The 27852-nt window shown below is 43.4% G+C and overlaps 1 long non-coding RNA gene across 2 annotated transcripts; it reads left to right on the top strand.

Annotated features, from left to right (window-relative positions):
- The first annotated feature begins 554 nt into the window (after positions 1-554).
- Positions 555-27852, top strand: LOC142589691 (uncharacterized). Of its 2 annotated transcripts, none has more exons than XR_012829911.1 (4): positions 555-847; positions 6507-6590; positions 8365-8460; positions 27733-27852. It is a non-coding gene; the product is annotated as an uncharacterized LOC142589691 (long non-coding RNA). The 2 variants fall into 2 exon arrangements; XR_012829912.1 differs by lacking the exon at positions 27733-27852 and adding an exon at positions 23052-23337.

Below are 27852 nucleotides of genomic sequence, written 5' to 3'. Positions count from 1 at the left end.
AAACAATCATCTTTAGCCCTCGCGAAGCAACATGCATACCGTTGGTATGTTTACATGGGTCTGAAAGCCTATCAACGTTGGTTATTAATATGTATTGAACAGAAATGCCCTTTCTCAAATAGGAGATAATGACTCACGTTTTTAGTAGCGCGCTTTTAGGTTTACTATTAGCGGCTGGTTGAGATTTCTCTGCTCATGAAATCATTCACGAGACGTGTTTTTAGCCGATGCAAAATAACTAATGCCAAGACATTGCATATATGATCCAATCTTTAATAAAACATTTTGTGTGCAGAAAATGCAACTGCACCGTCAAGCAATGCATGCCATACTTAATTTGGCGGGATTAGAGTGGTCGTGTTGAAACGTGGCGAAAGTTTAACAGCTCGACCCAAGACAACCAGAAAAAATGCACAAGTGTTTGTGTGCCTCGCATCTTCAGTACTTGTGTGGGTTTGCGCTTTTACTTTTAGATCTTAGCACGGAACGGGAAAGAAATGATTTATAGGAAATGCGACAACTTCCAGCGCTACACGTATTTTGCCATTGTTCATTGTCTGGACACAAGCGCAAGAAATTGCGGCCAGGAAGCAGCATTTTCCCTCATATGTACGAACGATAATAATGCCGAAGATTTCAAGCGCTAGTACTCTAATTGCTATCGCTGCATTTGTGCTTCTGTGCGCCATACAAGCTGAAGGCCCCTCATCCGCGCAAGCAGGTACCCATCCTGTGCTATGTGGTTTACGGAGTAACGCCTTAAAGCGAAATCGGAAAAGTCAGCTAGGTAGCACTGGCGAACTGTCGAGCAGTCATTCGCATCAACAGCATAAGTCCATGCAAAGTGGTACGTATTATTTTATTTTAATATTTTGTAAGCAAATTATAGCTAAAACAATGTAATATTTCCTTCTCGTATGACGCCAACGTTAGAGTAATGCGCCCATCAAAGTGAGCATGCAATACTTCTCCCTGCACATGGTAGCGCACGTAAACATGGGCTGAAATTATTAAAACGCAATAAATTGTTGCAGAAATTGGTCTCTCAGCATTGCATACTTTTTCTGCCAGAACTGCACTGAACGCAAATATTCAATCACGAACGTAGCAGAAATTGATGTTTTATTTCGATATTCACAAAGGCTTTGCACATAAATGTTCTGATACACAAGACTGGCAATTGTTTTGTTAGCACTCACAACGCTATTGTCAACGGCTGACATGGAAATTTCATCAATGACAAAATTCCTGAGGGAGGCTAATGAGACGGTCTAATTTGATATCCTAAATTAAGAAACGGAATCGCAGAGGGTAAGAAAGAGAGAGCAAAGGCAGTAGTTAAGATCAATTATATGTACTAGACAAAGCGCAGCGCGACCCAGTATGTTCGATTTATTTGCCGCCACTAACTCTTGCGAGTTTCTGGGATGATGAGTGAGGCCACGTGAGAACAATGCTCGTTTAGGTAGCAAGCAGATCATCTAGTGTGTTTGGATGGGCGAACCTTTCATAGCGCGCAGAAGCGGTGAACGTGGCACAGTAGGCTCTTGATGGTGTCCGAATATGAGTAATACGCGCACATATGTTCATCAGTCAAACGAAAGCTATGGCCGTATGAATTGGACACGGCTGATCTAACGACACGACCAAGAATTATGTTGCGTCACAGGGTCAGAGACTCAAACGTATCTGCAGTCGATAATCATCGCTAGAGGCTTTAGATGTAAGCTACGAGTGCAGTTTTCATTAGCATTCCAGCAGTGGATTTTGTTGTTGCGCGCAGGTTTGCGAGTCTCTCTCCAGTATTGCTCCCGGCTCATTGTAGTTTAAGGGTTGTCGGCGCTCTAGCGACGGCATATCGGGCAGCTTAATATGGCCACCTGTTTACCGATGAGGCCTCAATGACCTTGTACCCACTGAAAAGGCTGTGCTCTTTATCAGCAGTCTGACTGCAAATTTTGTTGAATTTGAACAATAATCGGTTTTATTTTTCACGACCAAAACCTTGCGAGCTTTGAAGCGTTCCCTTGGCTGTACAGACCGTTCCGCATTTCCTAAAATGGTTCCTGCCCGTTCTTTTATTCTACAGCTGCAAAAAGAGGAGCAAGTTTGTATCCGATGGATGTTGTGACACAAGGAGTTTTGGGCGCGTAAATGGTCACACGAGCTGCAAAAGCAGCAGTGGCTCCACGGCTTCTCAAGACCAACCCCTCTGTCTAAATAGTGCAAGCGTGCATTCAATAATTCTACAAACATGTAGGTGGGCCAATGTGACCGGCTTCAGATGTGCTAAGGACATCTTGTCCTTCTTCCCAGTACCTGGGGCACATAAGAACATTTTTTTTTTCGAAGTGAGCCGCCTTAAGACGTAGCAGGAAAATAGTTATAAAACAGTGGCGCAAGGCGCTGTAATGGTAGTTATCTTTATACCACTTCCTGAAGTGAGAATATCACTCACTGCTGAGGCTACAGCGTCTAAACATGGACTCTGGGATATAGGAGGCTTTTCCTCGTGACACTAGCAATGTTATTTTCGTCGCGGTAGAAAAATAATCAAGAAGGCCTGTTTCGCTGTATACTGGCGAGAAGGTGCAGGTCTGTCCCAGTCATCTGGCAAGCGATCAAGCGGGTTTGCAAGAACCCCAAACAATTGCAAATGTCCTCCCTGAGTTCGTCGGTAGCCATGGTGAATGTGCCAGTTAACATGGACTAGTACGTTAAAGGAAGCGAAGGCTTCCGTGCGGACGAAACCAACTGTATGCTTTTAGCGACATCCTAATGTATGAGTAAAGATTCTTGTGTGTTTGCTGATACAGTATCTGGCACTGAATAAAAAAACGGAAATTTTCTTATTTTGGACTATATTTGAAAGAGGCCAATAGGAAGTTTCTAGAGCACATTTGAAAACAGCGCTTTAATTTATTTTCGACACGCTGAATTATTTCTACGCTTAAAGAAGAGCCCACCAAACCTTTCAAAATGCTCCGCCGCTAGCCAATTGTGCGTGCGGCACAGCGGCTTTCTTCGAAATGCGTGTCTTGCTTCTGGTTAACCTCGTTGTCATCCCCCTCTCTCTCTCTGTCGTTACTCTCTTTCTAAACGCGAGAAAACGAACCGCGTAGAAGGCAGTTCGTCATAAGTAACTGAAAGCTGTGTTTCCAAAATACGCTAAAACCTCACTTTACCAAATCAATCATAAGTTCAGGAAAATTTAGGTGACATTTACCACTAATCACAGCATTATTTAGAATAGAAAACAGAAATACCGGATGCTTCTTCACGAAGTTGTTCATAGCACAAACATGGTGTCAGCCACACAAAAGGCCTCGGTTTTGCGCGTGTTCGCTGCAGAACAATATATATATATATGCACAACAAGATAGTATCAAACATATATGCGAAGGGCTTGTTTTTTTAAATAATTTGCTCGACAAGGAAGGCAGTTTTGTCAGCGTTCCCCAGCACTTGTACCCAGTATCGAGGTATCTGAGAAAAAGCGCTCTGTGTAACTAATCCATGGAACTCGGGGATATACGCTACAATATTTTACCATACACACACAAAAGATGTAGGTATCCGATAAAGGTACGCCTCTTCTGCAAGTAGCTCCACTTGAAGTTCCACTGAAGGACCGCGCTCACAACAGTGCCAATAAATTGTTCAGCAAAAATATATATCTTAAATCAATAAATGAGCGATTTAAACTTAAAACACTAGACAGTGAGCTTGACCACATTTGGCAAGTCTACAGGAATGCGTTGGTTGCCTGTAGTTCACAGAGGTATGGCGCGTCTAACACCACTGCTGCACAGAAATGACGAAACTACTATAAAATATTGCAACTAAAATATTAATTAGATTATAGGAAAAGATTAGCAGGGCATTGTTCAAAGCAAGCAGTGTTTTAGAAAAAAACCTTACGAAGACATTCTTTTGACCACACGATTGCAGCCTTATATTAGGCGCGCCGTTGCAAGTTATTCGAGTGATCCGTAATAAGTGTAAAATAAGCCAAGAAAACATCTGGCTAGGTATTTTAGTTCACGCAAGATGAACTGGTTGGTGTGCTAATGCAAGAAAGAAGCCTCCAAGAAAAATACGCCATAGTTGGACGTTACACCAGGCTTGCAGTTGCAGACTGCGTCATACAGATGTCGGCTGTATTTATATATATGCCCTATATATCTATAATGCCTTATACCGTCCGACAACAAAAAAAGTCCTTTGTAATCATGTTCTGCGGTCAGAATTTCCGCCAAAACAATTCTAACGAGGGTTATACAGTAGCGGCCCCCCTTCTGACTTTCGTGGAAATAAGCATCAGTAGGATACTCGTGTATAGCAAGCAATAGGCCAACGAGAGCTCCGACAGCCCAATGCTCGTTCATTTCTATGCACTGCTCTTTGGTTCAACAACAACATGTTGTTGCAAAATGTCAACAAGCTTCCATCGTATACGCTTGGACTCTATAGACCGGAAGCCACGTAGCGCTCAATTCTAGAGTTTTACGTGCCCAAAACCATCATTTGATTATCAGGCAGGTCATAAAGGCCTGCCAGATAGAGTATGCTTTTTAGAGTAACTTCAAACACATGGTTCTGACTCAATTTAGCCGTGCACAGCAGATGTAAGACCTCACTAGTGTAGCAGCATTGCATGCAGTCCATGGAGCCAAGGCAGATGTTTCATGCAATAGCTACTCTTGGCGCAGCCAAATCCAGTTTTGTGAGTCAGACCATGTATGTGATCTCCGAAAGAGCGCCAGTGTAAAATAAAGGCAGAAGGTATACTGACGTCATCAGTTACGTGCGAGACAAGAAACGTATGACTGGGATGCGGGCATTCAAATGCCGCTCCACTGATGCTTTCTTTTCTTGTTCTTTGTTAGCTCGAAAAATTTTCCGCAGAAAGCAGTTGCGTTAGACCTCTATTCTTCTTTTTTACGCAAATTGTTTTAACAGTTAACGACAAAGGACCCCCAGAAAGTACGAAACCTCGCTATTTCGCAGCACCGCGGTGTGTTGGGCGCGTTGTTAGGCGAATTTGGAAAACAGTTGTGCGGCGAAGAAGTACAAACGGGAGACCCAGACACCACGACGCCCTAACTTCTACAGTTTATTGTCCGGAAATTTCAGATATTTATACATCAGGCTCAAAATATTTCGTGATATAATTTGGCCTAAAGCTTGAGACCCACCAGAATGACAGAAGCACGAATTTAGCACGTATACGTGAAAGGCATGCTAAATTTAAAATTGGGGAGGTGTGAGTTGTGTATACACCGAGTCCTACTCTCTTCAATAGGCGGCGGATCAAACAGGCAGGACCAAAACTGCCCGAAACGTCGCAGATTTGGTCGCAGTGAGCATATACAACGAACTAAATAAAAATTGTGAGGTTTTAAATGCAAAAACCACAATATGATACGCCGTGGCTGGGGCCACTGGAATAGTTTTGACCCCCCAGGGTTCTCAAGCGTGCCGTTGAATAGATGGACTCTAGCACTTTTGTATTTCCCCTCCATCGAAAAATGACACCGCAGCCACGATTAAAATCTCACCCTCGAGCACAGCAGTGCAATGTCATAGCTAGTGGCTACCGCAGCTGGTTTGTCTAGATACTCATGCATCCGGTAATAGAGCACCATGACGTTCAAGTGTAGGAAAATTTTTGTGGATATTTGACATACCTGAATTATAGAACACCTTTTCTTCCAATAGGACCTAGATGGACGCTCCGGGAGCATTTTTGCCGTCGCCGTCCCTGTGATGTTCCGCATAAAGTCCAAAGGCGATAAAACCATCGCCGCGCGCCGCATGCTGCATGGGTGACTGAACTTTCACGCGAGGGAAACCGACGATCGCGGCTCAGTCTCGCGCGCCATATACGGAGGAGAAAGAGGGGGAGGGGACGCGGCTTGACTTCGCCAACAAGTGCGCATTTGCGCTGTTGCGCGCGGTCGCGTGCGCCGTATATTGACAGGGATCTTCAGACGGCTCGTACCTTTGTGCGCGCCGCGTTCTCGCCGCTCTTTAGTTGAAGCGATAGACAGCACGAAAGTCATTTCACTCGCCGTTACTGCCGCGCTTGCTCACACCAGCCTTTTCACAGCGAGGGTCCGCGCTCACCGAGTGTGATGTGTTCATGTTTGCTTGTGCGCGCTCACATCATGCTTCGTAATTCAGTTAGTAAGCGAATGTTTCCAAGTTTAACGGCAGATAAAACTACTATCTTTACTTCATTAACTATATACTCATTTGTTATCGCAATTGATGCTTCGCCTTTCGGGCGAAACTGTGACCTTATCGTTTGTTTCGCACATTTTGTCGCTACATGAATGTTGTCTTCTACCGAAGCGAACAGAAAACTTTAGTGTATTCCTATCCGTTGAGCAATAAGACATCAACTTACCATTATTCTGGTTGACATTGCTGGTGTTATCTTTCTTCATATGTCCCCATGGTGACGACTATTCATGATAGCGCAAATGAAAATGTTTTTACAGGTGCTCATCTGACAACACATCAAGAAAAGAAGCGAGATAATGTAAATAAGAGTGCCGGAGCACGCACCCGGCGCGTACGGAGCCGTAAGTAAATAATTTATATTTATTTTGCGCTTGGTGCTACATGCAGGTAGACCGTTTGCTGTAAGCAGTTTCAACCTGTTTAGAGCCGGTATAACCACTAATCTAATAATGTCTTTTCCTTGCCTAATTGTGCACTTACTTCACATCCTACAGTGCATATCAAAATGGTAATCCTGTCGATGATGATTGTAAAGCGCTTCGACGCCTTCAAAACAGTTAGTGTTGACTTAAATGTGGGCGGCATTTTAACGCCTAGCGCGGCACGCACGAACTAATCTCACTTATAATAGCCTCGTTGCCATACTGGTAATTCGCGCAACACGAGGATGGAGGAAAGCGCCTCATTTCACAATATATTTTTACGTTATCACTTATGCAACCACAAGAAATAACTCGCCTGCGTGCATTACTGCTTTCGTTCTACATTTTGAAATCGTTTAAAAGCTTCACTGGTGAATCATGCCTTCTCAGTAGTTATCACGTGGTAGCCACTTGTGTGGCTTGTTTTACAAACAACGCTTAGGCGTAAACAATTAACCCAAACCAAAAAATAATGATGCGCCTATGCAAGAACGTTTGCTACACCGAGATATTACTCTCGCCAAGCTCAGTTTTTCCCACGGTGCTACAGGTGCTGCTAACAACATCAAGTGTCAAGGAGTCTTCATTCATGTAGAGAAAACAGCACAGAACTTTGCGCCTCTTTGGTGTATTCAACACCTGTCAACTAACCAATAAGGCGTGCTCTAGCATGACACCTCTAGGCTAGCTGACATGTGCCAATCACTCCGTCAGACGCCTATGTTGAAGACATACTCCAAGTATGGACGCTCAACTACGGTATACATTTAGACAGGAGAAATCTTACGCAAAATAATGTTCCAAGAGTCTCTGTTATAAGAAGTAAGCATGCCAACACCAGCTGTTGCTTTTTAAGGAAAGGATCGCAATGTCAGTCGGGTCCACGCGGTCCACGTAGATCTACCGCAATCACAATGTTTCATTTATGACACGGAGGCGCAGATGTCTTTCTCCACTACAAATATTTTCACCCTTTATGTTTGGCGGTAGTGCTGCGATGTCGTGATGGTGGCCTATTCAAATAAAAAAAAACACTGAAACCAAGGCGAATGACATTATCACACCTTAGAAACTGTGAATAATTTCATAGCACTTAATGCTGCAAATTTTTAATGAAGAATTGTATCTGCCCTCGCCGCCTTCAATGTGGTTCACATGACAGTCCTACTCTTTTAGTAATGCTTTTGTTTTGTCTTGCACAAAAAATACAATGTATAGTAAGCTATACACTGAGTGTGCCTTGGATTGAGGTCATGAATAAGAAAGTAGGGCAAATGAGCGCAAAGTTCGTAATATATATATATATATATATATATATATATATATATATATATATATATATATATATATATATATATATATATATATATAATTATAACTGATCTGTGATGCTATTAGCGGAATGCGAATAAGCGACGTACACGTAAAGGCACTCAAAAATGGATACGGCTACATAAATAGTATTTCGGCCAGCTGCAATCGGAATTGAAATATAAGGCAGTGAATATCGTGTTGAAAAAGCAATCTTTCCCAGAATGATAAACTGGCAGACTTGGTAAGCCGCAAAAATAAATCCTAGCAGAGCTATTTTGGGAAACTTGCGCTCCATGTGAGCTATTGTCCTAAATGATGTCTACTCTTATATCCGATTCCTTCAAACATATTTTCTAAATGCAATGCATTTATACCACAGCGGAAGAGGAAGAGAGGCGTCAAAGAAGAATTCGGCAGTTAAGCAAAGGTTTAAATGTTCCGACAATCTGAATCGGCATTCTCATCACTGTTTTACGTAAGTGCAAAATCAACACTCCATTAAACGATATCAACATATTCGCTGCACTCCCTTTATGTTATTTTTTTTTTCACGTTTACACATGCAATTTTTCAACGTCTTACTGTTTTCTGTCTAGACACTCAACTGGATTCTTCTAAAATGGTGCGTGTTGAGACTAGGTTGCTTACGGTCGCAGGCGCCCAAATATGCCATGCAGGAAAGAAAAAAAAAAGCTTAAGAGAAGTAGTAATTGAAGAAGCAGCTTTGGCGAACCGTATTGGCAACTTACAATGTCGGCCGTGCACCCCATGCGTTATACGAAACGAATGAGAATAACAAAAGTCTATAGAGAAAAGAAGAAATCAGCAGAATCAAAGGTGTCAAGATAGGACGCAATACTGAATGTCGACTGATTTTCGTTTTACATTAAAGGCGCATGTGCGTAGGATGAAGTATGGAGGGGGAGGGTGCAGGAGAGAAGGTTATGGTGATATATATATTTGGCAAAATTAGGGCGATAGTGCTGTGCAGTTCGTGTTGCGAACCGTAGAAAGCTTTCGTATTGTTGCTCGACACCACCTAACTTGTGCTGATGTAACGTCAAAATATGCTCGTCTATTGCCGGAACTTCGAATATGTCTAGTTCGTTATGTGTTTTTGCTACTATCTTAGGGCTGGGCAGCTGGAGGATGCATTCACTGCTGCGTTTCAGGCGTTCAGGTAGCGTTCCGTTCAGGAAAGAGGCATGTTCTCTTGCTCAGTTCTTGATGCATCTCCTCGTTTCACCAATGTAGCATCGGCCACAGGAGAGGGGAATGCGATACGCCCCACCCAGGGAGAATGCCGCATATGTTGAGTGGTGCGAAATTAAACAACGCTGCAATTTTGTTGCTGAGTGGACATGACGGCTCAAGGAATGCCATGATGTTTTATCTGATTTAGCAGTGCTCACTCAGCATTCCAAAACTAACTAAACAACATCAACATTTTCTAACGCACCAATATTGAAGCATCTCAGGCAAGCAATATGGCTAACACGCAGCACCTTGGTACGCTAGCACGCTTCATTGTATCTGGATGGATGAATGGGTCTTATGAGCGTCCCCTTTGGAACGGGGCGGCGGTGGGTTGCGCCAACAAGCTCTTGCTATTATACTGCCTAATGTCCTACCTAGGTTAAACAATAAAAAAGAGAAAAAAAATACTATGAACTACCCACCCAAATTTTCTGATCTCCTATTTTGAACTGTGCTTTTGTACGTCTCCGTTTTTTTTGTCGTTTCCATACTTTTATTCCACCAATCCTCCAATCACCTCTTACTAATGCCTATTGCGGACAGGTTTGCTTTTACGCTGCTTTTGCCGAACCCAAGTGCTTCAAGGAGGCCAGTGGCGCCTAAATCGACCGCTGGGTAGACGTCTTTACATTCCAATAAAACATGCTCCATAGTCTCCCTAGCTGTACCGCAGCAAGCACATGCTTCTTCCGTCTTATATCTCGCTTTATAAGTGCGTGTTCTAAGGCATCCCCAGTGACCTGGCACGTGCCATCTAGTGGGTACGCTATTTACCGTACCCTGTACTCCCTCCTCCAGTCAGGGACATCTGGTCCTCTCTTTGTGACTAAAATACTTTATAGTAATTATTATTATTATTATTATTATTATTATTATTATTATTATTATTATTATTATTATTATTATTATTGATACGTACAATCTTACTGAAATTGAGGCGATAGCAGCTTCTACACTGTACCGCATTCGTATAGTATTAGAGGAGATATTGGCCTGTGGGTAGACATTGGGACATACGAAGTCACCAATGAGCTTGTTCGTTTAAGCGTTAAGCTTTGTAATAAAATTGTTTGTTGGGAGCAAGGAAAGCTTTTATTTAATAAAGCAGATGGTATAGCACAAAGCAACGTCGGAAACGCATATAAGGTTCTCAAAGAGATAGCGTTGCAGTTGAACAGTACTTTGTTCTGCTCATGCCAAATTCTCGTCCCAAGTTGAATTCTAGGGCAAGGACACATTTTTCGAGAGCAGAGATTTGTTTTCGAGTAGGTCGCATATGATTCTTGTGTAGCTTTGCGCTACAGTCGTATGGGTAAAGAAAATTTATGTTTAGGGAATCGTCGTCCCTTGAATTCCAGTAGACAGTAATAATTTTCCGTAACCTGTCGGTGTGCGTGGGGATTCTCCGAGTCCAAAAATAGCCACCAAAACAAGAAGACATTTGCCACGTTTTATTCAAAGATAACTTTTCTTGGTGGCAGAGTACTCATAGACTGCACGTTTGCACGAACGTTTGTGACAGCTGCTGCCACACACATTGGATGCACAAAATTTGCTGCATGGTGCAATAGCTACTCCTAGATCACAACCCATGAACTGTTCTCGAGAACTGTTGCCTCAGTACTTTTTGTATATATCGCTATAGCTTCGCAAAGCGTTTCTCTTTTCATGGCACGTTGGACCAGATCAGTGTCTTTCTCGTCACTTAAACTTAATTGAAAGCATCATAGTAAGAAGGTGTGAGAGCTAAACTAAATTTCCGGGAGACAGACTATCGCTCACCTATTGAAATGTTTACATGAGCTGTCATCGGCTAGTTCGTCTGCACAACGAAAAGTGGAGTCGCCAAAAAACTGGACGGCATAAATATAGTCCACAGTTCTTCCTGCGGGCATCACATGCTTCATTATGCAAAATAGAAGTGAGGCGTGCAGACAGGACACAAGAGTAGAGAAGTGGCCAACACGAATTTTGCATAATGAATCCTTACCAACTAACTCAGCTTTCTGTCGTTCTAACCATCACATGCTTAATTCTGTATACGCTACACGCTGAGCAATGAAAATCAGCAGTATTTCCTAAGCTACAATCTGCATTACAACTACACGAGTGCTAAACTTTCCTTTCTGAAATCCTCGCCAGCAGATGCGTACTCTTTTTCTTTCACAAGCAAAAAAAGTACCCGGTAGGAACAGGGAAACCTTATGGTACGGTCAATACATAAAACAACAGCAAAATAAGCAAGAACAAAAAACGTTACCAAACTCATTCGACATAATCAAAACAAAAAACCACAAAGGTGGCAGTTATGATAACAACAACAAAAAGAACCGACGCGAATAAAAGCGAAGAGCAGGTGATGATCAAAATAGCATGTAGAAAGGTGACACAAAAAGCGTGAAACCTCTTACATGATAACGGAAAAGGGCAACTTCCCTGTCCAAAAGTAAGATTCAGGGCGTGCTCATGCATTTGACTCCAAACGTTTCAATATGATCTCTTCTTTCCTTATCACGTGATCTTGCCATGACCTTAGACTAGATCGGAATGCCGTAACCACTCGTAGCTTCTGCAGTTGGAGGCGAAATGTGCATCATTGTTATTGCTTATAACCATTGTATGCTCTCATGTGTGAAGTCTTCACAATTTCTTATCCAACTACATCTGATACCCGCCGTGGTTGCTCAGTGGCTATGGTGTTGGGCTGCTGAGCACGAGGTCGCGGGATAGAATCCCGGCCACGGCGGCCGCGTTTCGATGGGGGCGAAATGCGAAAACACCCGTGTGCTTAGATTTAGGTGCACGTTAAAGAACCCCAGGTGGTCAAAATTTCCGGAGTCCTCCACTACGGCGTGCCTCATAATCAGAAAGTGGTTTTGGCACGTAAAACCCCAAATATTATTATTATTATTACATCTTCTGACCGAATTTTCTGTGTCCATATGATGCCAGCCGTTCGGTTTGATATCAGTTACATCCCCCCTCGTCGAAGAGTAATTCAGCATGTTTTTTATCAGTGTCTCAGAACCCATGGATACCAAAAGTTAGCCGTACATAAAACTTCGAACTATGTAATAGTCCACCTTGCCTCTCACGACGACGCGCAGGAGATATGCGATATAGAAAGAAGAGCAGTGGCAACTGATGAATATGTGTGAGTGCAGGCATAATCTGAGACAAGACCTAACTTGAAGCGATGCCTCGTTTGCGGCCTGGACCCGAAGGACAGTTCTGCAGAAATTATTCAGGAGCTGCAATCTGCGTCCCATAATCTACTCGCTCTTCGATGTCTCGGTAACAGGCAGCCCTTACTTTGTCACGAGACAAGTTCCCAAGGCCTCTAAAGGAAAATTTTATTACGATCCCTGCATAGTGCGCCTCGAACAGTATAAACTACTCGTCGTGTGCTGCTGCAAGCATTAAAATTTGACACCTGCAAGAGTATTGTCCACCAATATCTACTGAACCCGAACGAACGGCACCGGAGGGAAAGCACTACTGTCGATGCGTCCTTTGCAAGTCATATGAGCATGACATCACATCCCTGATATGCTCTGCCATGCGGTGTGCCTCAGCTCACGGCCGGATGCAAAGCGTTACGCGGGACACAGCGGAGCCTGTCTTGCTTTATAGTCACTTCCAGGAATTGCCACCGGCGGACGACATTCAGCCAGATCCAGAGATAACCACCCAAGCAGGCCCGTCGTATTCGAAGGCGCTAAAAACTTTAAAAAATTGGCCATATAAGTTGCTCACCCTGTTGGGAACGCACTCAGTAAGGCCGAGGTAGCTGAAGACCACGACACTGCTACTGCCACGGCAACTGCAACTGTAGCCCGAAAGTAAAGCACGGGTATTTACCTGGTGGAAGGAACTCAAAGCGACGTTGCCGCCTGCTATTGCCACGCCTACCTTGCCATTCTCGCCCGTGCAAAAGGAGTCGTCCACCGATTCGGCCATGTGGCCGCTAGTACTTGACAACCTGAACAAACTCACAAAACTAATACGAAGAAATATTCATCGTGGCTAAACTTACACCTAAGCAGCATCCTGCCATTCTATAATGGAAATGCCGTGGTCTTTCTAACAAAGTAGAAAAACTAGAGTCAAAAATACAGTTGAGCAAACCTAATGTGTGATCGCTGCTGCTACAGGAGTTGAATAAACTCTGTGCGATCCCCCATTTAATTTTTACCATACCCATTCCCTGCTAAATGAGCAAGGAAGTTTCTCAACAGAAAAACCTGGGAAGGTCACCGTATGCATTGAAGAAAACATGCCTCAAACACTAAAACACGTCGATAAATCGTGCACACAACAAGAAGTGGTTGATGTTTTAACCCATCCGGCAAAACGATCACTACGAGAGTGTTTGAATGTCCGGTATTTGCGTAAACGCAAGCAGACTGGGCTTTTTATTGCATTTACTGAATACATTTTCATGTCATCATGCTTATTTCAACATCGTCATTTTGTCGCAAACATCCATGTGTCTTGATGGGTTAGTCGCCATTTCACCATAATCAGGTAATCGTCGACGCGCCATCATCGTCAGTGCCTTCTGATGCAGTCATCACCGTCTTTCCCTCTTCGTCATTCCAATATGGTAATCGCGTTACCATCATGGGGCCGCCGTCGTTACCTGGAGCGTGACGCGAAACCTTGCTATCACTTTCAATGCTTAAGTCCTTCAGGGGAAACGGCCGATTTCTTATGCTTCGCGACCAATTCCGAAACACAAAAGTGCAATAATGTCTTTAAGAGAGAATCGAAGTTTAAGTTTCGTTACCTCCTATGGGTGGCACCTCAAAGAAGTTAGCTACATTGAAAAATGGGTTCGCATTGAAATTCATATTATTGCAAGTTTGCATTTTTGCTTACATGTGAAATAGTGTAAATTAATTCAATTCGGTTTATTCTTTTATTATGAACGAGAACTAAAACACACAGAAAAAAAGATGGCAGACAATTGCGTAATCCACCAACAATTACCAACAAACTCAGCCTAATATGCTAATATATATTTTACTTTTTACTTTCCATGTCTTCTTTTGTGAATGCTGAATGTTCTCATAGAATTTTACTTTCAAATATTCTTAGTGCATGAGCTTATCTGGTTGATGTCCATGATATCCCTGCCAAAGTTTTTTGATTGGAGCATACACGGTCATTTTATAGTATTCAAGTGCATTTTTAGCTATCAGACAGCAGTACATCCGGGTGCACAATGTTCTTGTGCCTATTATTTTTTTATTGAATCATTTTATGACGCAATTTTGAATATTTCTGTGCCATCTCGCATAGGTGAACAACACGCTTCAGCTCAATGCTTAGCGGTTGTGGCTTAGACAATACCTGGCAATAACTCCAATTTCTTGCACATATGTGGAAGCCGCAACATGGAAAGAGGTGCAAAAAAAAAAAGAAAGAAAGAGAGTCAGTATGAAAAAAAAAACGAAAGTCGACCCAAACCCATTTGATAAATACGTTCAAAACACGAAGCACGACACCGGATTGCACCACAATGCACTCGAAGATGGCACGCAACGGCTACATGATCAATTCTTAACAGCAAGGACAATCGCAAAACGGTTGAAATGGAACAACGCAAGTCTGCGGCTGCCTACGCAAAAGAAATGATACGATTGCTCAAGTGAACTCAGGCTCGCTGGTTGGCGTCATCTCTTTAAAGCTAAGCTTTCTTTGCCTCTTTCCATTCCATTCCATTCCATTCCTTTATTTCAGCATTCAACTTTAAATGTACAAATGCTAGGACAGGAGCAAAAAGCCGCTATTTTAAGCGGCTTGACAAAGGCCCCTGCCCCTACAGTATTTGGCAGCAGACAGTTTGTGAACACTTTTCACGCAACAATACACCGGTACATAAAATATATATTGAAAAACATGTCTAAGGGAATGATAACATGCGTTTTTGAAAACGCACTATAACCAACATTGTTTTTTTACCAGCAATACATGCCTTCTCTTAACAGAGAAATACAGATTTATGTAACGTGGTGAAACAACACATTTTTCCAATTACATAACAATATATAAAAGCCCTTTCGCACACAAGACAAATACAAAAAGAATTCCATACTTAAGTTACAACCAAGAAAAGGAAATGCAAATACAACAGACTAATCACATGCAGTCGCACGGCTAATGAAATATTCCTTCAAAATTCGACGTGAAACAGTCCTAAGATCCATGTTTTCTTTTTCAAGACTGTTCAGTAATATCGATATGCGGCACGGTAGTCTGTCCTTTCCATGATTAGTTCGTGAAAAGGGCACGGCCCAAGTTTGTTGCTCCCGAATGTCGTAGTTGAGGTGAGGAGGTTTGCTTAGATTGCAAAGACCAGTAAGTCCCGTGTGGCCTCGTTTTACGCTTTCTTTATATTTCATAGCAAGATTAAACTGATAATTGTAATGAAATGGAAGAACATGAAACTTAGAAAAGAATGTACTTGTATGACTGCCGTAAGAAATACAAGCAACATGGTGCAATGCTTTTTCTTTTGTAAAAGAGATAATGTCTGAATATTTTTTTGTGACGTTGTCCCCCATACAAGACTACAATAATGTGCATGAGAAATAAATATGGTGTTATACAGCAATAGCCGTAGTTTTAACGGAAGAACATCTCGAAGCCTACAAAGCGCACCGCATGCTTTTGCCATACTTGTTCCCACGCGTTCTGCGTGTTTGTCCCAACTTAAATGCTGATCAAAAATCACTCCCAGTGTTTTCACGTCCGCGGTGGCGTCAATTCGTTCTGATCGATAGAATATGTTTAGATTACGATTTACATTTTTTGGGCGGGTGCAAAAAGAACAGCTTTGGTTTTTTTAGAGTTAATCTGTAAAGAATTTGCCTTGCTCCACCAATATAGTTTATCAAGGACGGTGTTTGCTAGTTGTGATAAGTTATCAGCATTGCATGATTGGAAGAAAAGACTGGTGTCATCTGCGTATATTATATAGTGTGGTAGGTTACTGATGTTTGTTAAATCATTTATATAGATGTTAAACAATATAGGTCCTAATATGCTCCCTTGGGGAACACCAGCTTCTAAATTCAAGGGGTCTGAGTATTCTCCTGAGATTTAAACGCATTGTTTCCTATGGGTTAAGTATGACTTTAGAATGTCCAGGGGTAATCCACGGAATCCGTAATGTTCGAGTTTTTTTAGTAGAGTAATATGATTGATCCTGTCAAAGGCTATGGAAAAATCGATAAATACACCTAATGTTAATTTTTTTTCTTCATAGCCGTTCAAGATTAAATCCTTCTGTGTTAACAGAGCTAATTCGGTCGATCGGCCCTTACGAAACCCAAATTGATGCGGAGATAATAACTGATATTTTTCACAAAACGACATAACCCTTTTACAGATAACCTTCTCTAAGCCTTTTGATATGACAGGGAGCACTGACACCGGCCGAGAATTTGACATGTCATTTCTGTCCCCTGATTTGAACAGAGCAGTAACCTTTGCCTGTTGCATTTTTTTAGGGAAAACACCAGTAGACAAGCAAACATTGAATACGTGGATGAAAGCGGGCACTAACAAGTCTATTGCAAATTTAATTGGTTTAATCTGGAGACCATCGATGTCACGTGCCTTACTGTTCTTTATAAATATAAAAACAGAGTAAATCTCGTCCGGTGTTGTAGGCTCAAAAAACGCTCTATTTACACTAGGCGCACCCAAGTAATTGAGAGCATCTATATTGTGAGCGCTAATAACTAAATTTGTCAAGTGTTCATTGAGACGATTTGCTAATTCTATACCCTTTAGCTGCTTCCCATTCTCTGTAATCTCGAGCTCTTCCTAACGACTTCTGTCGCGATTTAGGAGCTTATTAAGCACACGCCAAACTAGGTCGCCTTTGGTATCAGCATCACTAAATAGCTTTTCCAGATACTCTTTTTTTGCATCTCGAAGAAACTTTGTTACGAAGTTTCTGTATTTCATAAATGCAAAAAGATCATCAGGGCTTCTAGACTGCACAAAGTGAGAGTACAATTGGTTTTTTTTACGAATTAGCTTTAAACACTCATTTGTTAACCAAGGTTTCCGTATCTTCCTTGGTGTTTTTACGTTTTTTAATTTAAAACAACTAGTGTACGCATTTTTAATGATGTGCATGAGCGTATCATAGGCCGTATCTGCATCGTTACACTCGAATACTGGTGCCCAGTTTGAACTTCGAAGTTGGTTTCGAAAGTCAGTCATTGTTCTTGGATTTATTTCCTGCATGACGAAATATTTACATTGGTTTCGGCTCGCTTTAAGTGTGTTATTTCGTTTAGAAAACATGTATATCGGCAAGTGGTCACCTAGATCGGCGGCAATGGTACCAGCATTGATATCTAGCATTGGGCTGTTCGTAATAAATAAGTCGATAAGGGATTCAGACAGGCACGTGACTCGAGTGGGTGTTTTTATCACGTTCGCACAACCAAAAGAATCAAGGAGTAAGATTCTCCCCATTTTGCGAGTGCTAGCTGCTGCTCTGTTTCATATCATACAACAACTTTGACGCAGGGTATTTGTCACTTACGTATCTGGCCTAATATACCATTTTTGGGCTATACTTGACATATGCTAATTGGCGTGTGCCGCCATATACTTGTCGAAATAAACAACTTGGGCCACTGTGCGTACGCACATTCTTAACGGATTACCGAGATTAGGTATGAAAATGCCCTGCTACAGAGAAATAAAGAGAAGTCGTGCACAGAAGCAGCCGAGTATAGAGATAGAAGAAGCCAAGTGAACGAAATGAAACCTGAGCGGGTATCAGATGGGTAGCGTTGAGCTACACAGAAGGAAAGAACTCGAGATACTTCAGTAGCCATCAGATACATTTTTGCTTACAACCGTTTCTCGGCTGGCATCGGCGGATATTTAGTGTTATCAATGGTTTCTGTGCGGGACTCGAACTAGGTTTCCAAGGAATTTTTCACCACGAGATTTTGGTAAAGGATCAGCGTTCCTTCCTTTATAAGCTTACAATAAAATCAGGTTATATTGTCAATCTGAACTGTTAAAACAAACTAGAGATCCTATTCCTCACTAATAAATTTTAACTTATGCCAACTTCTATGGCAAGAGTGCCACGTCAATGTACGTTGTCTCCTATCTGTAATTAGGCGAAGTAAATTATTCCATTGTCGCTCTTCATTCTTGCAACAGCGAAGAGGTCTTGCGCCTGTGATAGGCGAACATGGTTAGCCTTTATAGAGCATGAGTGCTGCACAATATCAGTAACACTTTATGGGTAAAGGTTGTCGGTATAGGCACTTAATACCAAATACAGCTAATGCCTATTGGATGATCTTTATTTTTTTGTTAGTTCATGCGTCAACCAAAAGATGTCGCCTAAAGTCTGTTGTTATTATACGGCCGCAGACAAGCGTCTTGGCGAGGAATAAGTACAATTGTTCTACTCAAAGTGACTCTTGTTTTTGTTATTGCGCTATTAAGTGTTATTGTTATTGCGATCCACGAAAACCAAAGTTTGGTTTCGAGGTTCAAGACGTCTTCTGGGAACGTATTGTACACCAAGCTGCACAAGCTTAACTAAATACGTATGCCTTGCCGGAACTTTAATAGCGTAGAACCTTATATAGTCTAGAGCATTACAGCGCAATGTATTTTATAAAATATATTTAATCTTTATTGCCTGAACAAGGAAATTTTAATAACACGGTGCGGCACTCAATGTTGCAGTCAGTGATAAAGTCAAATTATTTATTTACAACAGCTTGGCTGTTTCGAACCACGCTTCTTCGAAATATTTCCTGCAGAACTTGGCTGCCTGCGCACCGTACGATTACCTCAGGAACACCTTCCAGCACTGGCCTTGTATCAATTTTCTTCATCGTCCATGTCGCACAGCTTTTTTTTTTCAAAGATGTTAAGATAAGAAATCACCTATCTTGCTGTTTTAATACGGTTTCCTGTTTAAAGTACGCTTGCCATCACCATTTTCTTTGCCAGGAGTCTATTCCCTAATGACATGGCGGCTTGTTTAAACGAGCTGTTCCTGATGACACGCGCATTGTCTTAATTTATCCGGTCACAATCCTCTTGCTTTGTAAACAGTGATCCTTTAACAGCAGGCTTCTCTAAAGACCGGAAGTTCGCAGGTAGTTAAGCCGAATCTGTAGATAGGTGTTATCACGTGCTTCATTGGTACTTGAAATGACCAGTTTATTTTTTTCACAAGTTGAGGAAAACAGGACCATTTGCTTCCTTTTAAATTAGGATTCCTGCGCTTTACACCCCCGAAGCGGTTGCCCAACTACTTGACTTACTACATGTAAGCAACTACTCAGGACATTCAAAAAGTACAATAAATATTAAAAGCTGTCATTGTGAGAATGAAAGTATGACAGCTAAATTCTATCTAAACAAGTGACAATGAAAAAAAAAACAAGACCAAGCAAAACACACCAGTAGATTCCTCTTCTTTGCCGCCTGTGCCAGGCCTAGGCCATGATCTTTGCGATAACAAAAATTATACAGATCCAACACACACATTCAAATCTAAAAATCGAAGCTTTCGTGGAACGGTTCAATAACTATCATGCCACTGATTGTACCCTGCAGAGCATTTTGTAGCAAGCTAGATGGCCGACGCGCCCTGTAGCATTTTATTGCCCTTGTAGGTTTGTACCTCAGTTAGCGGGTGCCATTTCACTCGTCAAAGCTAGAGCAATGGTCGAACTATCTCGAACAGGCCAGTCACTAGGCCTTAGGGGCGGGCCTGTGGCGTCTCGTTGCGAGCATGCGGTAGATCTTTTAAACACGTGTCATCGGCATGATAGACGCGGTGCCGACGCTCGCGCGGACCTCCGACATGTGTAATACGTTTTTATCCGGAACGTGGTTACACTTATTCGCATTGACATATCGCGCAGCTGCCTCCATCCGCCCCGAGTATTTACGGAGTCACGGGAACCACCTTCTCGCATGCCACCACTGCTACCCGAAAAGCATCGCATTGGACGGTCCGAGGTGAAGGCGCACGTGCAGTTTTGCAACAGGTCAACTGCAACAGCCACATAGAATGATGCTCAAAACCCGTGGCGTCTGATCCGCACCAGCAGTCACTCACCAAGCACGAATTCTAATTAAACTATCGAGTTGTGCCATGCTGACTACTGTACAGCCTGTGGCGCATCAGCTAGTCTTTGTAGTTTGTGAGTACCATGTATGACATCCTTTCTGCCCCCTGAAACCGCCTACCTTCAGTGTACGCTTTAGCGTACCCCGATCCTGCATTGTGTCTACCAAGTCCCCCGCCACGATCAGGGAGGGGGTTTTGTAGGTCGCGCTGTTGAAAATGCTGCAGCCATTAAAAACCGACCCAGCCAGCACGGCTGCCACGTGAAGAGCTAGCTGGGTCCGGGTCAAGCCAGGTAGTACGAAGCAAGGCCCACATGACAGCGGCCGACTGTGAAGCGGACTCTTGGAAAGTATCACAATAGCGATAATCTGCGTCTGTGCGAGGTCCTCATGTACGAAAGCTGCAGCCTACGTTTCGTTGATTTCAGACCTGTCTCTCAAGCTTCATGTTGGTTCATCTCTAATCCTGGACAAGACAAGACACCTGAATTTTAGTTCGCCAATTCTCCCGCAGTTAAAATGCCGTCAGCCTTTCATATAGGCCCTAGATTTAAGTCAGCTGTGTCGTACTGCCAGCACCGCGAGCCACAATTCTCCCCCAAAAGATCGGAAGGGTGCTCACTATGACTGAACCCTGGGCTGTACCTTGTCCGCAGCAACGGGGTACGGTTGTTGCCGGCTGGGGTCTGCTCGCTAATAGAGAGGAGGAGGAGGGGGAGGAGGAATTTTATTATTGCAGAAACCGTTGCGCGGTTTATTCCTGGGTGGTTGCCTCTGACAGGGCTCCACTGGCGATTGCGGCTCGCCGGGCCTGGTAGAAGGTCGCCAGTTGGCTTCCCAGGTCCAGTTCCGAGATTCTCGCCTCCAAAAGACCACGTAGTGAGTGTGTGTGCTGTGACTCGTGGCGAAATTGCGTCGCCCTGACGGTCGGTGCATTCGTGTGTTATGTGCGCGAGTGACGCTGTGTGGTTGCCACACCAGGGACATGTCCGGGACGTATAACTGTCTGGGGAGATTGCGTGTAGACGAGACAAGTTGTTAGTTTGCAGGCGGCGCCCATCCCTTGCCTGGAGTTTATGCAGAGCTTTGTGTGGGGGAGCGTAGTTTGTTCTTCCGAGACGTTAGTCCTGTAGTATTTGTTGACCTGTCGTTAATAACTCGTGCGTCGCTCGTAGGTCTGTCGGGGGATGAAGAACGGTGTGGTCTGCCGCTCGGCTAGTGAGACCTCGAGCTGCGCAGTCCGCCTCTTCGTTGGCCCGCAGGCCTTCGTGCCGGGGACACCAGACGATACCGTCAAACACCCGAGCCTGTGCGACCATCTGATCTAGTTGTCTGCTGGCTGTACTGCCCCATTTATTCTTTCTGTTGCACTCTTATTTGCAGATGCATCTGCGGCTGCTGCTGTATAAGCTATAGCTTATTAGTAACGGTATCTTAACTTATCTTATCGGTATTAGAAGGCACAGTGCGGGAAGGCGGTTTTCTCGGGATTTCTGCCATTCATATAATTCATGAGGCGTTTTACTTAGTACTCTGGATTCACCCCAGTTGCTGATTTATGCATTGCATAGCATACTATCGATGTCGGATTGGACGGTCTCTTTAACTTCGCTGCCTGACGTGTGTCCACACTGCGACATCTTTACGTCACCTTAGCGCAAGAGCAAGCTGGATCGCGTATTTTGGCATTCATAGATGCGTGAGCCTTGGGAGCAGTGTCCCTCAGATCGGACATAGATTGGCTGTCACACATGAGTTGAGGTGAAGCGTGAACGCGTCTAAGGAGGTGATGCGAGTGTCAAACATGTTAAAAATATGCTTCAGAGGCAGAATCACTGCCAGAAATAGAGGGCTGAAATTTATCTTTTAAGTGGCACAAACACTGATTTGAGTTGGGCTCCTCTAGCCCACTTATCTAGCCGGGTTGGAGAGAGAGATCGAAAGGAAGGACAAGAAAGACAGGGAGGTCAACCAGAAGAGCACCCGGTTTGCTACCCTACACTGGGGATGGGGCAAAGGGGTATAGAAAGAGAAAAAAAAGGAGAGAGTAAGCACTGAGTGCGTGTGGATGGGATACTATACACAGGGACACTATAAACGGTCTCTTAAGCCGGTGCACTTCAAATATCGTACTAGTTCACGAATTGCTTTTAGTGCCAGTGACGGGCGCGGCCACGGTCCGAGTATCTTTGACTCGGTGAACGGTCTTGAGTTCAGTCGGCGTAAAGTTGCCCGCAGAGAGAGGCGTTGTACATCGCAGCGAGGGCAGGTACACGATAGGTGCTCGATGGTTTCCTAGCACCCACAGGAGTCGCACATCGGGCTCTCGGCCACTTCCAAACGATAGGAGTATGAGTTCGTGAACGCCACTCCCTGCCACAAGGGGCACAGCAAGGTTGTTTCGCCGCAGGAAAGGCTAGATGGCAGTGGTAGCCGTAGCGTGGGGGCCCAGTTTATGTAATCAGCAATTAAAGGCACTTGAACTCTGAGATCTTGTGACTTTTGCGTGCAAGTAGGTTAAGTTCCTGGCGGCGTCCGACCTCGCCAAAGGAGTTGGACGCGTCTGGGTATCTTCGTGAGCAGACCGGGCAGCTTTGTCAGGTTGTGGCCGACGATGCCACAGTGAGTAGGGGTACACTGAAATGTAATGTTGTGCTCTCTTTCCAGAGCACCGTGGTGCACTTGCCTGACGTCAGATATCATCTGCTCGTAAGTTCTGCGGTGTAATGCAGACTTGATACTGTGAAGAGCTGCCTTATAATCACAGAATACGCTGGGATAAGGGTATGGAAGATGAAGAGGGTTTTGAGTGACGATGATGTGAACAGAAGGTGCGAATAAACAGTTCCTTAGATGGACTTCCTGCAGTCGGGAGTAAAACGGCAAGTCATGCAAGAATTTAAGTAATGAACGAATGGTTCCGTAGGTGGAATGTAATTATGACTGTTTCCAATAGTAAGTCATTAATTAGGGTTCAATTCAAAATTTCAAATAGCAAGTCAGCAGTGCCTTTGGTTCAAGTGCGTGCTGGCGTCAAACAAAAATGACGTGCTTCACTGTTTTTGAAAGCAAGGTCCGTTGAGAGCACACAATTCTTATTAACAATTAAATAAATTAGAGCGCACTTGACTCCATAAAGCAAACTACATTAAACTGAGAAGTGATTCGTCATCAATGAACGTGGCACTATAGCCTCGGTGTATGTACATTTCTTACACGTGTGCCGTCCTAATTTCCGAGGTATCACTGGTGCTCACGTACATCCGGGATTGTTCGATAATATTGGCGTTGTACGTGTAATCAGCTTAGACACTGCGGAAGGCGAGATATTGACAAAATGGGAGAAGATATACAATTAAAGTCTTTAGAGTAAAGTCGCGAAAAAAAATATTGACGAAAAATGAACGTTCGTGTTGACAAAGTGACGTTTATAGGGATGCAATTTGTAAGGACGTATCACGGGAACATATAATTAGTGAAATTAATCAGCCAAGACCAATTGGCTCTTATGTAACAGAATCTTAACATTTCCCCCTAGAATGGTTAAATAATGGAATTCTTTATAACGTAATCACAGCTTATGTTGGCTGAAGCGAAGCAACATTCCGCTGCAGCTCACGTGCTTCTCTGATCGCTGCATGAGCAAAGCCGCTCTGGAAAAAAAGGCAAACATTTTGTCTCTTCTCAATATGTATTATTACCTTCGAACTTTTCACATACTGCGTTGTTGGAAGGAGTATTGTGCTGTCGTTTTTGGCAAGCTGCCCAGATGAAGGAAATGAATTGATGTGTTAGCTTACATTGGAATTTCCACGCTATGAAGACTTCTACGCAACAATGGGTGTAACGAGGAAAGGGCACACACTCAAGCACACATCACAACAAACCCACTGCACATATGCGATCGCATACACAATACATATAGTCGAAACCGTGTTTAGTAAACATTCCTTGCTATGTTCTTGAAATGTCGTAGGAAGAACCGATGTTATAGGTATTGGCATGAAATATAACATCAAAGCAAGTATACAACGACCATTCTTGGCGGTTTTAGAAACGTTAGAGAAACCGCCTAAGTTGCAAAAGCTGGGCCATTAAGTAAACGCTGCCCAACGAGAAAACAGGAGGCAAACAGATGGCAAAACTTTATGTGTGCCAGTATGCAGGACATGGTTTATGCGTGTACTGTATGCCTGCATGTTTATTTTGCCACGCCCACTGCGGTCATACACGAACATTCCCAAAGGTGCGCATGGAGGTGGATGAGCTCTAAAACGCGTTCTAAAAGCTTCTCGATAGATAAAATAGTCAGTTCTCTTTGACACAAACTGTTTAGGTACGGTGGTGGTCTGCGCATGTAAAATGTTCGGTCAGTTCGGTGCACCAAACCATTCCCGAAGACAACTAGCACAATGCGTTTTGATAGTGGTATTGTAGAGTTTAGAATTGAAGTGAAAATCTGCTCAAATCGCAAAAACTAAATCAGCTCTATTTTTCAAGGGATAGTTTACTAGAAGTAGTAAATAAAATAGACTACATATAAAAGGACCAGTCGACAGATTATAAAGTGCCAAGTACATGCATACGACGATTTTTAGCGCAGATTAGTAGTCTCATGTCTTGCAAATCTTTCTCTACGCCAATCTCGAATTTATGTTGTTTTCCATCAAAGGAATGCGCATTTTTTATGCCATACCGTCCTAATGTAATTTGACAACGGAAGGCCATTTGCTTATTTTGAGACCGCTGATAACGACCCCGCTCTTTGCTAATTAAATTTTTCGCTCGAGGGAAAATTTGTTTCCATTTGTGGTATCCAAAAACTCAGGATCAGCATCTGACTCCGGGAAACGACGCGTGAAGCAGAATTTTTCTTCTATTGCCAAGGTTTCTCCCCACAAAATGTTTATGGATCTTCGAATGTTTGCGCTGCACCTAGAAGGGTGCTGACACTCGTCTTCATTTAGGTGTGCGGAATTACGTATTTGTGTGTCCTCAGAAAATCTTTAACACCTCGTAAACGCTGCTGAACGAGAAAACGCCATGCAACACTGTCAGCACGCGATGCATCATTTCTGAGCCTCCTATACATACGCACCACGATGAGACGCCAAGTATAGCTGCACGCAATCACCGTTTCACTGGTAGTCGGTTCACAATATACACTACAAGGTGTTCAATTAGCCGCGTAGCAAACTAGCCATGGATGTGATTGATAATTGTGGAGGCTGTTCGATGCGGCGTCACTTTGATTCCGGCTGCAGAGTGGAAACTCGGCGGAACAACGAGCTAGTGTACTGTGTTCTACTTTAGTCTTTAGATTTGTCCTGTTGCGCTTCCTTTCCTCTTTCCTCCCTTCCTTCCTATCTTCCATTTCTGTGTTGCTGTCACCTCCCTTCAGAAGAGTAGGCAGGCGTTGTGCCCCTTCCGGTGGCAGTTGCCAGCCTGCTCCTCGCCTTCCCTTTCCTGTTAACTGTATATATTACAGTTAACAGGAAATCCACGTGTGTGTGTGTGTGCGTGCGCGCGCGTGCGCGCGTGCACACACACACACACACACACACACACACACACACACACACACACACACACACACACACACACACACACACACACACACACACACACACACACACACACACACACATATATAAATAAATATATATATATATATATATATATATATATATGTTGCCGCAGCGAGTGTCCGCAAATTGACTGATTTTGGAAACCTAATTATGGGTTTCCAGTAATATTACCGCTTAAACGAAGAATCAACGTGCATGCATTAGGTGCTTTTACAGTGAGCTGTTTTAAAGTATGTTTTCTACTGTGTAGCATGACCGATGGCTTCTGTATGCTACTGGGTCAGCCGATTTTTCAGCGGATATATTGGGGAATATAAACGCAAAAATGTGGTTTTGCAAGATTGCCCGGTGTTGGCACAGTGCTGGATCGGTTCTAGTGCGAGCCAAGGCAGCCCAGAGGGACTGGTGACGTACGCAAACCTGGACGTCAGTTCAAACATAAGCATGCCGTCGTTGTCCTTCCAGTGTCGTCATTTCATCAGCTTCACTCCATTGTGCTTCTCCTTTCACTGTAATGTCGTCGTCATCATTCTTCCGTCTTAATTCTCTCACCGACCCTGCGTTGTCATGTCGTAATCACTTGGTCATCATCATTTTATCGCAGTGTGTTGATCGTCGTCATTTTATCGTCATCTTACGGTTGTCTTTATGTCGCTGTAATAATCATGTCGTCGCTCATCGGGATCAAATCGCCATTGTCATGCCAGCGTTATCATGGCGTCGCCATCGCACCATCGTTGTCATCTATTCGTGGTTTTACCGTTGTCTTGATGGTAACGCGGTCGTTCTATGGTCGTCATTACAGCCTTGTCATCCGGTTGTAGCCGAGCCATCGTCATAGCATCATAATTTAGGAAAAATAAAAGTTGATCCACTGTCGTCATACCGCCTTCGCCAATCCATCATTCGTCGTTCTAACGTCGTTATGTCTTTGTCGTAATACAAAACGTCAGAATCATCTCGCCAGAAATAACAGAGATATATTGACCGGTTCATTAAATAGCTTAACCAGTTCAATTCGACCTCACCACTGACTATATCTTGGTCGCTTTCTTTTATGTTTTCTTGTAGAGCGTCGGGCAAGCCTCTCACACGATTCTTAGAGGAGTTGTAAAGGAGATAGATATAGCGAGCACCACAAACAAGATCCACTCGCATTGATCTATATAAGCAAGACAAAGGTCATGACAAGAATCTGCTGTGGCGCAAGCGAGGAGGTGGAAGCACAGCTGGGAACAAACAAAATGTAACAAGGCAATATATGGCCTTTGTAGAAGGTTGCACATGCAGTCCCTACGATGTCAACAAACGTACACTTCACGCGTCGCACAAACCCTCTAGCTCGCCATGGAGGCATAGCCGCGTCGCGAACCGAAAAACAATTGCTCCCGGCAAACATTTGTTATTGTGAGGCATAAAATAATAAAAATAAAAGCCTCTGCCACACGGTAAGGATATATCAGGTGTTGCCAACAACAAATAAAACGAACTGGGCATAGCCAAATAACAATTTTGAAGGGAAGGGTAAGGGAGTGAGGAAAGGTAAATGAGGTAAATGAAAATACACCGATACCGTTGTTTGGGAAAGCGCATGGGCTGCAGGAGTTAGTGGTACAAATATAGATTGGATTCTTGCTATTAATATAGCCTCGTTGATTTTTAATCTTGTTTTTCTCACTCCTGCATTTTCTTGGTCTTGCCTTGCCTTTGTCTTCTTAGCCTTGTGTGTGAGTTCTTATCCTTCTTTACTTCTTGTCTAGGTGTCTCGTGTTCACCCCTTTATGGCTTCACGAGGAATCTTTATGAAGAAGACAAACTTTATAACCTACCCCGCCCCGCCCCCTTTAGCCATACCGCCCGGGTTAGTATGTTCTGAAACA

The sequence above is a fragment of the Dermacentor variabilis genome, chromosome 8 (genome assembly GCF_050947875.1).
Source record: "Dermacentor variabilis isolate Ectoservices chromosome 8, ASM5094787v1, whole genome shotgun sequence".
Classification (NCBI taxonomy): domain Eukaryota; kingdom Metazoa; phylum Arthropoda; class Arachnida; order Ixodida; family Ixodidae; genus Dermacentor; species Dermacentor variabilis.
This window is presented reverse-complemented; position numbering and strand designations above follow the sequence as displayed.